Source organism: Diachasma alloeum, unplaced genomic scaffold, assembly GCF_001412515.2.
Source record: "Diachasma alloeum isolate Michigan unplaced genomic scaffold, Dall2.0 Dall_scaffold_01987, whole genome shotgun sequence".
Classification (NCBI taxonomy): Eukaryota; Metazoa; Arthropoda; class Insecta; order Hymenoptera; family Braconidae; genus Diachasma; species Diachasma alloeum.
In genome coordinates, this window is record NW_021682024.1 from 115,435 (window position 1) to 129,913 (window position 14,479).

The window sequence follows — 14,479 nt, forward strand, 5'->3', positions numbered from 1 at the left end:
AGAACCGAACCGGTAGGCCTACGAAGGAAGACTACAAGAATTATGCAAGAAGTCTTGTTGCGCAGTACCCCGCTTTAAAGGATGGATCTCCAGATGGCATTGTGAGTATCAAAAATGATTTAATCGTAGCAATGATTATGATATCTTCGATTTTCCAAAACAAAAAATACAATTATTACACCACCATTTTTTCTGTCAAGTGTAACGATTGAAATTGTGGATTCAATTTCAATAACATTGGAAATTCGTGGAAATAATATCAATTTTCAATACCCTTCAATTTTTTTTAACACTGGTTGTTTTCAGAATGTACTAAAATTCCAACTGAGCACCTGCATTAGAAACCGCCGACGAACTCTTAGCAACAAAATATCCAGGGGAACGTCCAGTGCGTCTATTAACAACAAACGCAGTGGCACATTTGGAACGGTATCAGTAGAGACGTACGTTGATGCAAATATAGGAATTTTGAAAAGTCATAGAAATTAATAATACACTCTATGTATTGGATTTTTTTCACAGAACGGGATCATCAACGTCCAGGGATACACTGATGACTTTTTTGGAAGAACTGCACAAGAATGCAACGGCTGGTGATACTCCGCACATCAGACAACTTCTGGTCGAGACGTTTGATTCACGACGTCAATGGATTGTCAAAGAGGCAAAAGGGATAAAACCAGTCGTGGAGAGATTCCCACAATTGAAAGAATACAGCTTGGTAAGTGCAACCTCATGTTATCAGTCATGGTCTACTGACTGTGGCATCATTCCTCTGGGTAGTAGAAGCACTGGTTAAAACCTTTTCGAAAAACTTTAGACCACTCTTCTCCTGTTATGAACACGAATACCTCTTAATTTATACTGTCATTACAGATATTGTTCGAGTTCGCTAAGGTTGTGGACCAGCCTTTGGATATCCTGGAAGCCAAAATTGAAAAAATGATGAAGAAGCTGGCAAGCTTCTTCCACCAAGAGGCCGATAACGAGCCTGCCAAATGTTCTCTCCTGGAGAAATTGTTCGAGAGCTTGGTAACGAAGCAAGTGAAGAAATCGGCCACACCATTGTTCACAGTTAGACCTGTATGTATACCTCTTGCAAAATATATTTTCCTTGGTTATTTCCGTAAACATTCATTTTAATTACTTTTCTGTTTTATTCTTCAAGAAAAGGGGATCCACGGACGTTCTCAGGACCACGGAAGGCTCCGGCCCGAGAGCTGTATTATATACAATGGAAGGAGGAATCTGTGAAGCATTTGTCGTAGCTGATGCAGATGTTAGAATTAAAATCCGCGATCCAACAGTCAACAAGACGATCTTGTGTCTGTTGGCTACTTATTACGTTTGGGATTCCACCTACCCAAAAGCATACGTCAACACGATGGAGTACATCTAACATGAGATCTTGGGTGATTTCAAAACCAAAATCGCTGTAGAAAAATTCCTCAGGAAGATGAGGAATCAAATTAATAGCGATTGAGCTGTATATATATTCAGGAATCACAAAATCAATAATCTTCTATTCATGATGTTAATGGAAAAAAATACACCTTAGATATTAAGTAATGAGCATTGTAAAATTTGCATACTCCCGATGTACTGAAACTGTAACAAATATATGTGGGATATATGTAAAGCGAAAAAATCGAATAAATCATCATTTACTATAGTGTTTTCATTAATTGAGGTTTTACACGCTTCAAGCATGTTAGGTTCACTAACATGTTTGAAATGTGTAGTAAATCTGCACGATAAAAGTGTGGAAATAACACATCTTAAATGTGTAGGAAAAATGACACGGTTCAAAGTGTGTAAAAAGTGTCTACACAATTTACACACTTTACGTATGTTGAAAATACACACTAGGGTTTGCAGTGTATTCACTCCATTTGAAATGAGATACCCTTCTCTTCTCTGCGCACTGGCTTCAATAACTGGAAATGACCATCTAAATCATTATCTCGTCGCATGCCCGTGAACAATAAATATACCGAATCAGCATGCGGTGAAAATGGAAAATCGTATTTGAAATATGAACCATCTGCATTGACACGATATATAATTATGTTAACCTTGAAAAACTCAGATGCAGCGCGACATTCAACATCTGATCCATAAGTCCCCGATTTGCTCATATAAACAGAATAATCCCAGTGGATTCAATCCAAAATTTGTAAAGATCCCAAAATGCAATAACATAATTAACAATACTTGTTCGAACACGCTGATGCGTTAGCCGTATGCTCCCGTCTTGTAATCCCAGAGCCAGTGCTTTGAATAAACAATCACCACCACCACTACCGTCCACCACCTCATATAATACATTATCAAATGTTTTTTGAGACATCAAGTCACTGATCAAGTAATCGTTACTAAACCAGAAAAAAATTGAGAGGTCGAATGTAGGAAGAATGTTGAATATAGTGTATATTTTTCAATAATTCATTTCGGACCGATCATAAAAACCTCGAACAAAAGGAATGGAAACAATGGATACCGATGAGGACGAGAAACGACCCAAAAGTCCCAAAGAAAGAGGAAAGAATGAAGCTTACCCAGAAATGGATTAATAGTACCGTAGATTTTATTGCCCTTCTTTTATGCTGGAAATAATAATCGAGCGAATAATATTTGACAATTTCATTCCACGTACCGGGGGATTCCCCCATTATTTGAACCTACTCTCTGAATCATTATGATGAGTGTCGAAGAAGCAGGAATGGAAAATTTTTCGATGCATGGATTATTTACGATTTATTGAGTTTTTCGATTTGCGGAGATAGAAAATATTTTTGAATATGGAATGAAGAATGATAAATTTAGTAATAATAAATATTACCAGTCTGGTAATGCACTGTATCTGCAAATTGGGAATAAAATTAATAAAATGGTAATATTTAACATTACCGAATTGTTAATCTTCAATTCCCGAATTATTGATATTGTCTTTTCTGTGTTTATTCTTGAAATAATTTCCATAGTCCGTTTGTAGCCCCTTCAGCCCCCAAATCGTATTCGAGTGAAGCCCGTCCGGCCCTGGAAGAGGTTGTGGAGTGCACATGTGGAAGCAATTCCAAGGGTTCGAGAGGTAACCCAACCCTAAAGTTATAATGACCTGCGGTTAATGAAAAAACGCAAACTTCAAGAATTTTTATAAAATATTTGTAATAGTTTACATGATTGAAAATAACTGGAATCATCTTATTTTTTCATATCACGTCGTATGATATTTTTTCAATTTCGTGGGTTGATTGCAATTGAAGATAGCCGCATGTGATATTTTAATTAAAAAAAAGGAAAATTATTGAAAAAATTAATTTTTTTCTCCACTGCTCAATTCTTGAAGGTGTGAATTATCGTATAAAAAATTGGGATAATTTTGGAAATAAAATTGAAGTGCTGAGAGAAGGCCGAAGTTTATGAATTGTCACGGCACCGAAAAACATAGGTTTTTTCACATTTCAAACGAGATAGCGCAAAAACTATCCGATAAAAATTAATGAAACTCCGTACTGGACAAGAAGAATAGTGAAACTAAAGAATGAGATCGGTCCCGTATTGATGCGATTTTTTTTCTCAAAGATATGGCCCCTCAAATTTTGCGGACTACACTTTTGAAAAGGATAGTAAGCTTCTGACAGATTCATATCGCAGTTTAGAAGCGGCCTCCCCCAACAGTTCGGCCTCCTTCCCTCTATTCTTCATAGTATCTCTCTACGGAAATAATACACTGGTACGATACCAGTACGTCGTACTGTCAGTAACACCAAATTCAAGTATCGAATACGAGAATAATCTTAGTATGATACCAGTACGCTGTACTGGTATGAAACTGGTACGGTGTACAAGTATCCAGTACGAATATAGTACTCGTATAATACAAGTATGCCTTACCCGATGGATTTTCAGGCTGAAGTATTAATGTATGGAAAAAAATGAATTAATGAATGAAAAAAACATGATTAGTGAGTTAGAAAACCGCTCCGGAAGCCTAGAATTTATAGTAAGGAAATAGGAAATTGAACATATATATTGCCCATATATAATGCCTGATTATTTTATCAAGTTCTTATCGATTTCACGTATGAAAAAATTCAATAGAAAGCCTAGCGAATTCGCTGGAAAATTCTATTGAAATTCCATAGGAGTTCTATGAGGTTTCTATAGTATTTCTATTGGAATTCTATTGGAAAATTCTATTCGTTCTTTGCGCTGATTCTATTGCATATTTCATAGGAAAAACTCAATAGATTTCGAATTTCTGTTTGAAATTTTCTCTGAGTTTTTCTGTTCAAATTATTGGGCATGAATTTTCTAATTTTTTTCCACTCAGATTCTGTATTGCAAAACAAAACAAAATACAGCGTAAAAGACTTGGAAAATCTGTCCCCAATAATTTTAATAGACAAAATGTCAAGAGAAAAATTCAAACAGAAATTCTTAATCTTTTGAGTTTTTCCTGTGAAATATGCAATAGAATCAGCGCAAAAAACGGATAGAATTTTCCAATAGTATTCAAATAGAGATCCTGTAGAAACTCCATAGAATCTCTATAGAATTCCAATAGAATTTTCCAGCTAATTCGCTAGGCTTTCTATTGAATTTATCATACGTGTTCTTTGGCAAATTTTGCTTTTTTTCGCCGCGATTGTTTGACTTGTATTGCATAAATAGAAAAAAAATTAGTGATATTTGTTTTTATGTGAAAAATAGTAATTTTTCTATATGTAATCTTTTGGGATCCTTTAAAGTAAAATTCTTGAGCAACACTTTCCCAGTTTTTGACCTGGTTTCTCAATTGCGAATTGGAAAAAAGTGGGAAAACTCATGCCTGATAATTATCATAGAAAAAATTGCAACAGGACAAGTTATATAGGAGAATCACAATTCATTTAGTTATTCATATAGAATAATCAAACTCTATTTACTTTTCTTCTATCAAATATATAAATTGGAATCGCTAAACACCGGAAATTTGAAATGGCTTAAACTGGACTTTCCATATGATTATGTCATAATTATAATAGATTCCCAATTGAATTTTCGAGCGAATGCGTCGGATTTTCCATTGCATTATTCAATTGCTTGATTTGATGGAACGAGTCTTTTTAATTACGAATATCCCGCGCCTGCAACCCATGACTGGCGCCGAAATCACAATCACGGCGTCCACGTAACTTCCTTCTCCGAGCATTCCAGTGAGCCAGACGTGTGTTAATTTGTTCTGTGTGTTTTGTAAGTTTTTTGGACAGAAGTTCTTATTTTCAGACGTAGTGAAATAGTGGGAGGAAAGAGGAATCTTCAAAGTCTATTTACAGGTAAGTTTCATTGCTCATTAAGTCCTAAAAGTCTTCGTTGTCGGTGGGTGACCGAGAAACTCCTTGTAACCGTCCTCGTTCGTCGACAGATCAGTGATTTATTAACAATTTAAGTATTATAATCAGTGTTTTCGATCGATTTCATCATCTCATTCAATCCTCTGACGAATAACTCATGATTTTTGCTCATTTGTTGTGTTCGGGTACCAATTAACCCTCATTTTGTTGATGTAAACAAATACCGGCGACTGTCGTAGAATCTCAACGACATTTTTGTGGTGAAATATTTACGAATTCATATTAAAACAAATAATGCATCTTAATTTACGAGGATATTGTTTATTACGGCCGGGAAATAATCGATTCCGTTGTGTGTAATGCTGGTAATTAGTCATGAGGTTAGGAACAATGACATGAGACATTGGCTGCAGGCAGGTCTGTCAGGAAGAATGGACACTAGGGTGGCCCATTTTGCGGGTATTCCTGAATATTTCCGATTTCGCCTCAAAAAATGATTCTTCAGTTGATAAAATACCCCTGTGAATTTTTTCATTTTTAAACTGCATTTTGATGGTTGCGCCGTGTGTTTAAAGTTTGACTAACATTTTTGACCTACTGGCAGTAGAGGTCATAAAACTTGGGTAGAAGTTAAATATCCTCAATGATACGCCCGTGTCAGGTAGTAAGTATGGCTCCGAGTGAGGGTTCGGGTGTGTCACCTAGGTAATTGTTTTTTTTTGTATTCTTTAGTCTTTAATTATTCTCGATATATTGAGAATTGGATAGTCCTCAAGGGCAAAATATATTTTTTCAATCTGAAGAATGTATGAAATTAATTAAAATGTTTCGAAAAATAATTATATAAAATAGAGTTGAAGGAAATAAGCATAATTAACCTTCTGAGTTGAATAAACGCTCCCAGGATTCCTTCGGATTAAGTTAGATTTGTCTAATGCCTTTTTTGTTACAAATGTAGTTGACACTTCTTTCAAATATATGGGAAATATAAAATTCTCAATATATCAAAAATAATCAAAGAGTAAAAAATACAAAAAATCAAAGAAAAAGAAGTTATTGAAAATTTGATACATGAGATATTGAAGAACAATTTTTCTGGCCTAATGAATGGAATTTTCTCTTCCACCACTCCCTGACATTATCGTGGATTTTCATTGCTCCCTTCTGCCGCCTGAAGCGTATTACTGACGCACTACAGTTATCATAGAAGGTTTTCCTCTTTTGTTATCATTTTTTCATGAATGCATCATCCGAAAACATGAAAAATATACACTATATTTCAGCTAAATTTTAAAGCAGCTCTACGATGCGAGTTCAGTCCCCTCCCAGCGCAGGTTAGTTCGGCAGGTCAAATTTTTTGCCTAGGCTCAATTTCTGTGTTTACGACCGTTGTAAAAGCACCGCATGAGCCGGACACCTGTCTTTACTGGAAATTTAGGAATTATCTTTCGCATTTTTTTCAAAATTCAATTGGTGAGGAAGAAAATTTTTTTCTTTGAATTATTGTCAGATAGTTCCATAATCCATCAACCGAATCGGGATGAAAAACGGCCAGATACCCAGCGTGCTAGAGGCGTCTAAAAATGACTGAATTGAGTAGAAATGAGGATTTTCATTTTGATAAGTAATAAGTTTTCTGTTGAGACAAAAATTAATTCTGTTCTTAAACCTCCCTCTGAACGGTTCACGGAAGGGAAACACCGAGGGATGTAATAATTGAGTCTTTAAAAAATTGACACATTCGATCTCTACGATGCGTGTAAAAGTCTATAAGAAATAAAACTACACGGCGCAACCTTGAAAAATGATTCAAAAATTTTAAAAAAATTCACATGTACTTTCCATGTCATTGGTTATCTTTATCAAACACAAAAATTATGAAATTCCATTTTTTTTACATATGAGCCATCCTAATGGACACACATGAAAACATTTAGTAGAAAACCTAGCGAATTCGCTAGACAACCTATTGAAATTCTATAGGAATTCTATAGGGTTTCTATAGGATCCCTATTGGAATTCTATTGGAAAATTCTATTCGTTTTTTGCGCTGATTCTATTGCATATTTCATAGGCAAAACCCCACAGATTTTGAATTTCTGTTGGAATTTATGTCTTGAGATTATTTCTATTACAATTATTGGGCACAGATTTTCCAAGTTTTTTCCGCTCTATTTTGTTTTTTTTTGGATTACAGAATCCGAGTGGGAAAAACAGAAAATTGATGCCCAATAATTTTAATGAAAAAATCTCAAGAGAAAAATTCAAACAGGAATTCGAAATCTATTGAGTCTTTCCTAGCATATATGCAATAGAATCAGCGCAAAATACGAATAGAATGATCCAATAGAATTCCAATAGAGATCCTATAGAAACCCCATAGAATTCCTATGGAATTCCAATAGAATTCTCTATCGAATTCGCTAGGCTTTCCATTGAATTTTTTCATACGTGCGAACTAGGGGTAAAATGAAAATGAGTAGAGTAATTATTCTAGTCGATTTGTGCGGGAATTGCATTCACTAATTGAATGGTCAATTAGACGTTTCGATGGAGAGATTTTTCGGATTGCAAAATTCACTACGGACTGAGGAGAAAACGATCAGTTTACTTCCGGGTGGATTTTTGATAAATATCTTCAAATTTAGGGGCTGTAGGGAAAATATTGTAAAGACCTTTTTTGTAGAGCAAAATGAACACTATGAGAAATGTCTCTACAAAAATTCTGCCATCTCCCTTTGATCTCGGAGTATTTCGAAAAAATTCACTAAAAGCGACGAAATGTTCCAAATAGCATGGGCCAGACAGTATAAATCTGCAATAATCATGACATCATGAACAAGAGTACAACCAAACATCGACAGATCGACAGACACATCATCATAGTGGACATAAACTTCAAGTGAGGCTAACTTTATGTCCACTTTCATCGAAGTCTTGGTGAAAACGTGAAAATGATTTGAACTTACGCAGCACTAGACTTAAACTAAGCCGGACTTTAAGTCCCGGTGTAAATGGCCGCACTCTTTTAATACAACTCTCTTTTCCGACAGATTTTGGACTGCTGACGAGGGACGAAATATCGGAAGGAGACTTCAGAGACTTCATCCAAGGTCAAAGATCATACTATTACCTTAATTTTCGTTGTCAATAAAAAATCGCGAGCTTAGATTTATAATCAGACACATTCTCTTTTCTATCTTTTCCCGGTACTTCCGACAGAATCTATTCTTTTTTTCACTGTTTCTTATCCAGGTTGTAATTATCGACTCAGTGTTAAGCGTACTCGGAAGCCTGAACATAAGTTCAGTCGTGAACACCGTCGTCGGCTGTACAAACTAGAAGAAGCAGCGCGTCGTGAACGTGTACTTTCTCATGTACATGGATATTTAACCGTTTCTAATTCAATAGCTCAGGATCCATCTACTTCCACAGCTTCTATAGCTGACTCATCGCGTCAAGATGTCGATATGGATGAAAACGCAGTGAATAAACTGCATATTCGTCCACGCGCACAAAACCCGCCAGAAAATTTGAACGCCGAACACGCGCCAAATCCCTTGAACGATTTGAATTTCCCGGACGCGCCGGATGCGCCGAATGATACTCCAGACGCGCCGAATGTTTTGAATGTTCTCAACGCGCTGAACGATCCCCCTGACGCGCCTGCTACTGCTACTACTGCTGCTGCTGCTGCTACTGCTGCGACTGCCGATGCTGCTGCTGCTATTGAGCTCGTAATAGCGGAAAATACGAGGATAAAGAGAGAGGCAGCCAGGCGAGAGGCAGACAGAGAGGCGGAGGTGCTGAGGAGAAGGTCCGAAGTTGCGGAAGAAGAGGCACGTAGACTAGAGGCAACCAGAATCGCAATGGAGGAGGTGACGAAAGCCCACCAAGACGCAGGAGCCAGAGCAGAATTTGCCAAGAGGGAAAAGGAAGAAGTAGATATGAGGAGGGTAGAGGAAGCGAAGAGGAAAAGGGAAGACGAGGCAGAGAGGAAGAGGCTGGTAGAAGCAGAGAGGAAAAGGGTGGAGGAAACAGTGCGAAGGAGGAGGATGGAGGAAACAGAGGAGAGGAGGAGGGTGGATGAGGCAGTGGAGAGGAGGAGGGAGAAAGAAGCAGAGAGAAGGGTGCTGGAAGCAGTAGGAAGACAAGCGGGAAGAGTAGAGGAGAGGAGATGAAGGCGAGGCGGTGGTACAACCGCAACCGGTGAGACCCGCGGTCCCAAATGTGGAGGCCCTGGCTGACCAAGCGAGGCATCCCCTTCCTGCGGAATTCATTGATGCCTCCCCCCCCCATATGCGTGGGTGTATAAATTATATCCTATTTGATGTATGCATCGTTAAATAGATTTCAGAAGCTAATTAATTCTTTTATTCAAGACGTTGGCTGGGAAGGAAGATGATTTCGCTGGAACAGCAATTGCAGTGAGTAGTTATACATGTGTACGGTATACCATGGTGAAGAGTGAGACAAAATTTGCCTCATTACCTCACTCTATCATTATCCAAACATAATTTTCAGTAAAACTGTTAGAGGAGTGATACGGGTCAAATGCGACACGATGAATTGTATGGGTTGAACTGGAGAGGTTTTTATCATGATTTTACTCTGACGATTCGACCATTACCTTCCTCTATTCACATTGCAATTCACCGAAACAGATTTCCCTTTGAAGTTACATTCCGTTTTCTATTTTCAGAGTCAATCGGGCATTGATCAGACGGCAAAATCAGGAGCTCTTCCGTCGTACTGAAGATCTACCGGAGGGTTTGCCGTTCACGATGTGACATTCGACCATCTCGTATGGATCATGGGGGTTTTCAATGAAAATTTTTTATTGTTGGATATGAAAATTGAATGAAAAATATTAGATACGATTTTTTTTGTTTTGAAAAATAATGAGAAATGGACAAGCTATAGGCGATTGAAAACATCGATATTTATGACGTTACGCCAAATTTTTCATCCAACTTTCGGATTTTATCATTTTTTTCGATAAAAAAATTTCATGCAATAGGATGCATATTGGAGATTTATTTATCAATATATGACTTTTCCAGATTTGTTTATGGTCATTTTCTTTGGCAGGTTGGATTTTTCTGCCATCTAGGACAACCCAATGCAGCGGAATGTGCAAGAGTTTATTTCCACGCTGCTTTTCACATCCAAGAGGAAGTCTCGCTCCATGTCACCTGGAAAGGGGTCCGTTGAGGGGTACCTCAACGGAACAAACTCTCCTTCAAGAACAGCCGTTTTACGAGGGCTTGTCGAGGTAATCAGCGTACATTGTTTTATTTCATAGCCTCTGAGAGAAGAATTCTAATACTTTCATTTTGTTTTCAGATGCTATGCACATGAATCAGTGATTCGAAGGGCCCTCGGAGGATGAATTCATCGACGTGATGACGAAAGCTTTTAAGGCCCTGGAAAATCGTCGGCGTCGGAGAGATCTGCATCCCCTGGACGATCCAGATGACTAACCTCCACCGCCTCAACGACGTCGTGTCGACCCCGGGGAGATAGCTGAACCTGATGAGGATAACTTCCTTTGTTCTCTTTGATGATGACATCCGGGTGGTCGATAAAGAGGGCTGAGGGCTTTAGCTTCGGGGGAAACCTGCGAGGATGGATCTTTTTTGGAGTTTATTTTTCGGGGGTCCTATCGGGTTTCATTATGTTCGGAATTTATCATCGAATATGTCGACGGTTCCTACTGAAACGAGAGTATTCGGGTTTATCTTGTCATACAAAGGTATCTTGTTTATAAATTGACCCTTGTAATCACTTCACTAGTCTTCCCTGCCTGATCGTTGTCATTAATCCACTAGTCTCTCGGGTTTGATTGTTGTGACCTCTCCTGGGGTCCCTTGACTTCACCTCACTCGTTCCTCCTGTTCGACCCGGGCGATCGCTCCACTGGCCTCCCCTATTTGACCCTTGTAATCACTCAACTCATCTTCACTTGTAATCGCTCTACTTGTCGCTCTCGTTTCACCCTTGTGTTATCTTCACTCGTCCCACATTTACCATCGATAGAGAATGCCAGAGGGCATAAGCCTCTTAACAAATTATATATTTACATTTTGCTAGCTAAATCAGTTGAAACAATTTAATCAGTGTTAATGAAATAGGCCTTTTCTTATTTCGCGTGAGTTACCTGAATTTCATTCGGAAATTATAAGATACGGTTGTATTAAAACAAAAATCCAAAGACCCTTGTTTTATCAGGAACCGTCGATATAGGGTGAGAAGATACCATTGGTTATGTCTTGCAGGAGGAGGGTTGGGGCCTTTTCCAATTAGATTAATCCTTTCCTCGTTATTCATCTATTGTTTGTGGAGGAGGCGTTTCATCTGCGTTGGGCTTCACAGAAAGCAGCGGGGAGGGGCTGTTCAGGTCAAGTCTTCTTTCTGTTACAGGTCCAGTACCCCCGGGGGAATTCTTGTGCAATAAACGGAAAAAAAAAATTTATGTAATTTGTAGACATTTTACGCGCATTTTACGCATTCCTTACGACGGCTCATCCCACTTTCTAGGGACATTTATGAAATTTATGCAATTTGTAGACATTTTACGCGCATTTTACGCATTCCTTAGGACGGCTCATCCCACCTTCTAGGGACATTTATGAAATTTATGCAATTTGTAGACATTTTACGCGCATTTTACGCATTCCTTACGACGGCTCATCCCACCTTCTAGGGACATTTATGAAATACGTTGGCAGATTCAATCATTTTTTTGTTTCAGATTGGCTTTTTATAGGAGAGACAAATAAAATGGTTGTGTCTCACTGGAAAGGGCGGGGTGGGGCCCTTTCCCTTCAAGAGCAGCTCACTATGAGTTCTGAGAAACGAAGAATTAGTGCTACAAAAGATCATTCATTGTTTGTTTGCACTCCAGATGCTTAAAATCTAAAAAAAAAGTGCAGTCTAATCAGTTTCTGAGCTACGGAGTTTTTTTTAATTTTTCTAAAAGATACATAGAATAAAATAATTACGAGCTACTTTTTTGAAATTCAACTTCTAAATCGCCATTTTCATTCTTTTTTCAATAACAAACTGCAATATTCATGCGAAACAACTCGAAAAACTAATCCTTCGAATTTTTTTTCTTCAATGTGAAATATTATAATTGTTTTGAGGATCATTTTCCTGGCTATGTTGCATGAATATTGAAAAATTTTATTAAAAAAGTCTCGGAATCAGTTATTTGGAAGTCGAATTTGAGAAAAGCAGCTCATAAGCGTTAATCTACAAATCTTTTGGAACATTTAGGAAAAAACAAGAAACCTCTGTAGCTCAGAAATTTAATCCACTGGACAATTGTTCAGTTTTTTAGTGTCTGAATGGCAAACAAACAATGAATAATCTTTTTTCTATACTAATTCTTTGCTTTTCGACACATATAATCGATTTTCCCTGTATGATAAAACTCACTGTGATATCCCGCGATTTTTGAAACTAATAGTAACCTCCCCGTAGCAAAATAAATATTCTTTCAGATTAATTTTTTGTTCTGTATTTTTCAGACTATCTCCGAGTTCCTAGAAAACCTAAAAGCACACCCCAAGTATCCCAGTGACCTGCTGAAGAAACGTTCCTCCCATCTATCAGATTTTCGGAAAGTGATTCGTCTCAACTCTATCAGCATTATTTCATAGAATTTCCATTGATTTGACGGTAGAAATTATACAAGGCTGTCCACCTTCCTTTTGAATTTAATTAATACCATTATTCCACATTACGAACCTGTATTCGGTCCATTAATTACAATTAGAATTAATAAAAGAATCATTTCTCCTCATTATTATTGAATAAAAATTCTAATTACAATCACCTATTATTTACGGGCAGAGCGGGGTGGGGAAGGAGGGGGTAGCTGGACCTGGTATGCTGATTGGTCAGCATACCGGTATTAAACTAATATCTACCGAGTATCATTTTAGTACCGTAACCGTATATGGTACTGGTATGTCGTACTGGTATAATACTGGTAGTATAAGCGTACCTTATCGTATGGCCATACCACAACGCTTCGTATGCAACACTGTTAACGTACTAGTAACATACCAGTACGTCGTACAGTAAGCGCGGAGTATGATGCCTTTAAAAATACTCGTACCGTACCGGTATTATACTAGTATGTCGTACTCGTACGCCATACTGTTATAATACTTGCAGAATACGCAGGTAGATGGCTGGTACTGGTACGCATAGTACGCTATACGAACATTATACTAGTATCGTACCAGTTCGTGTGTTATCTGGGTAGAGAGGCTTTATGAATTCGGCGGGAAGGTTTGTTTAAAGAATAAAAGGAAGGCAAGCGGATGATAAGCAACCCAGCAAGAGTCAGATTTTAACACCCGTTTGTTTGATGAAATTGTGTAGAACAAATGAAACTTTCGCATCGGGGGACGTGATTAGTTTATTGATGTTGTATTTAGTGATGTCTAGTTTGTTAAGGGCCTTGATAAGGATCTCACGCTCTCCCCTCAGCTCCGAACAAAGCCAAAAGAAATGCGTGAGGGTCTGCTTGCAATCACATAGGGGAGAGGCAATAATGTTTTTCCTGGCTAAACTTTCGTGAAGGTTGAAATGATTGGATCTCATTCGACAAATGGTGGTTATTTGGGGACGATCAATTTTTAAATTTTGGTACCAAGGATGGCACCAACCCTTGTAAAAAAGTCTGAAATAGTGGTGGCCTACAAGTTTTCCGCGTTTAGCGAGGGATCTAGTTGTGGAGATTTTCATTTAGGTATTTATGGATTCATTTAAATCGGAAGGAGGAAGTGAGGTGTTCTGAAGGAGACCGGACGAGATCGCCTCCCTGGCCCGTGAATCGACCTCTTCATTATCAAGGATGTCTTTGTGGGAGGGGATCCAAGAAAATACCACCTCTGTGCCGCAAGATTTAAGTCTAGTCCATTGACTCAAGATCTCGAAAATAAGGTGAGATTCGGTGTTTTTGGGAGAGAAGTTGGATAATGATGATAAGACACTTAGAGAATCTGAGAGGATGAGGAATTTGTTGTGATGAAATTGAGGAATGGAGCGAAGGGTAGTCAAGATTGCCAATGCCTCAGCAGTGAAGATAGAGAGACTGATTGCATCCATTATAGTAGATATTA

At 38.0% G+C, this 14,479-nt stretch overlaps 1 long non-coding RNA gene across 2 annotated transcripts; it reads left to right on the forward strand.

Moving 5' to 3' along the window:
* The first annotated feature begins 5,199 nt into the window (after positions 1-5,199).
* On the forward strand, positions 5,200-13,178 carry LOC107046784. Of its 2 annotated transcripts, XR_001461607.2 has the most exons (8): positions 5,200-5,321; positions 8,393-8,452; positions 8,595-9,642; positions 9,722-9,766; positions 10,042-10,143; positions 10,431-10,614; positions 10,686-11,094; positions 12,875-13,178. It is a non-coding gene; the product is annotated as an uncharacterized LOC107046784 (long non-coding RNA). The 2 variants fall into 2 exon arrangements; XR_001461606.1 differs by lacking the exon at positions 12,875-13,178 and having other exon boundaries at positions 10,686-11,854.
* Positions 13,179-14,479: the final 1,301 nt, after the last annotated feature.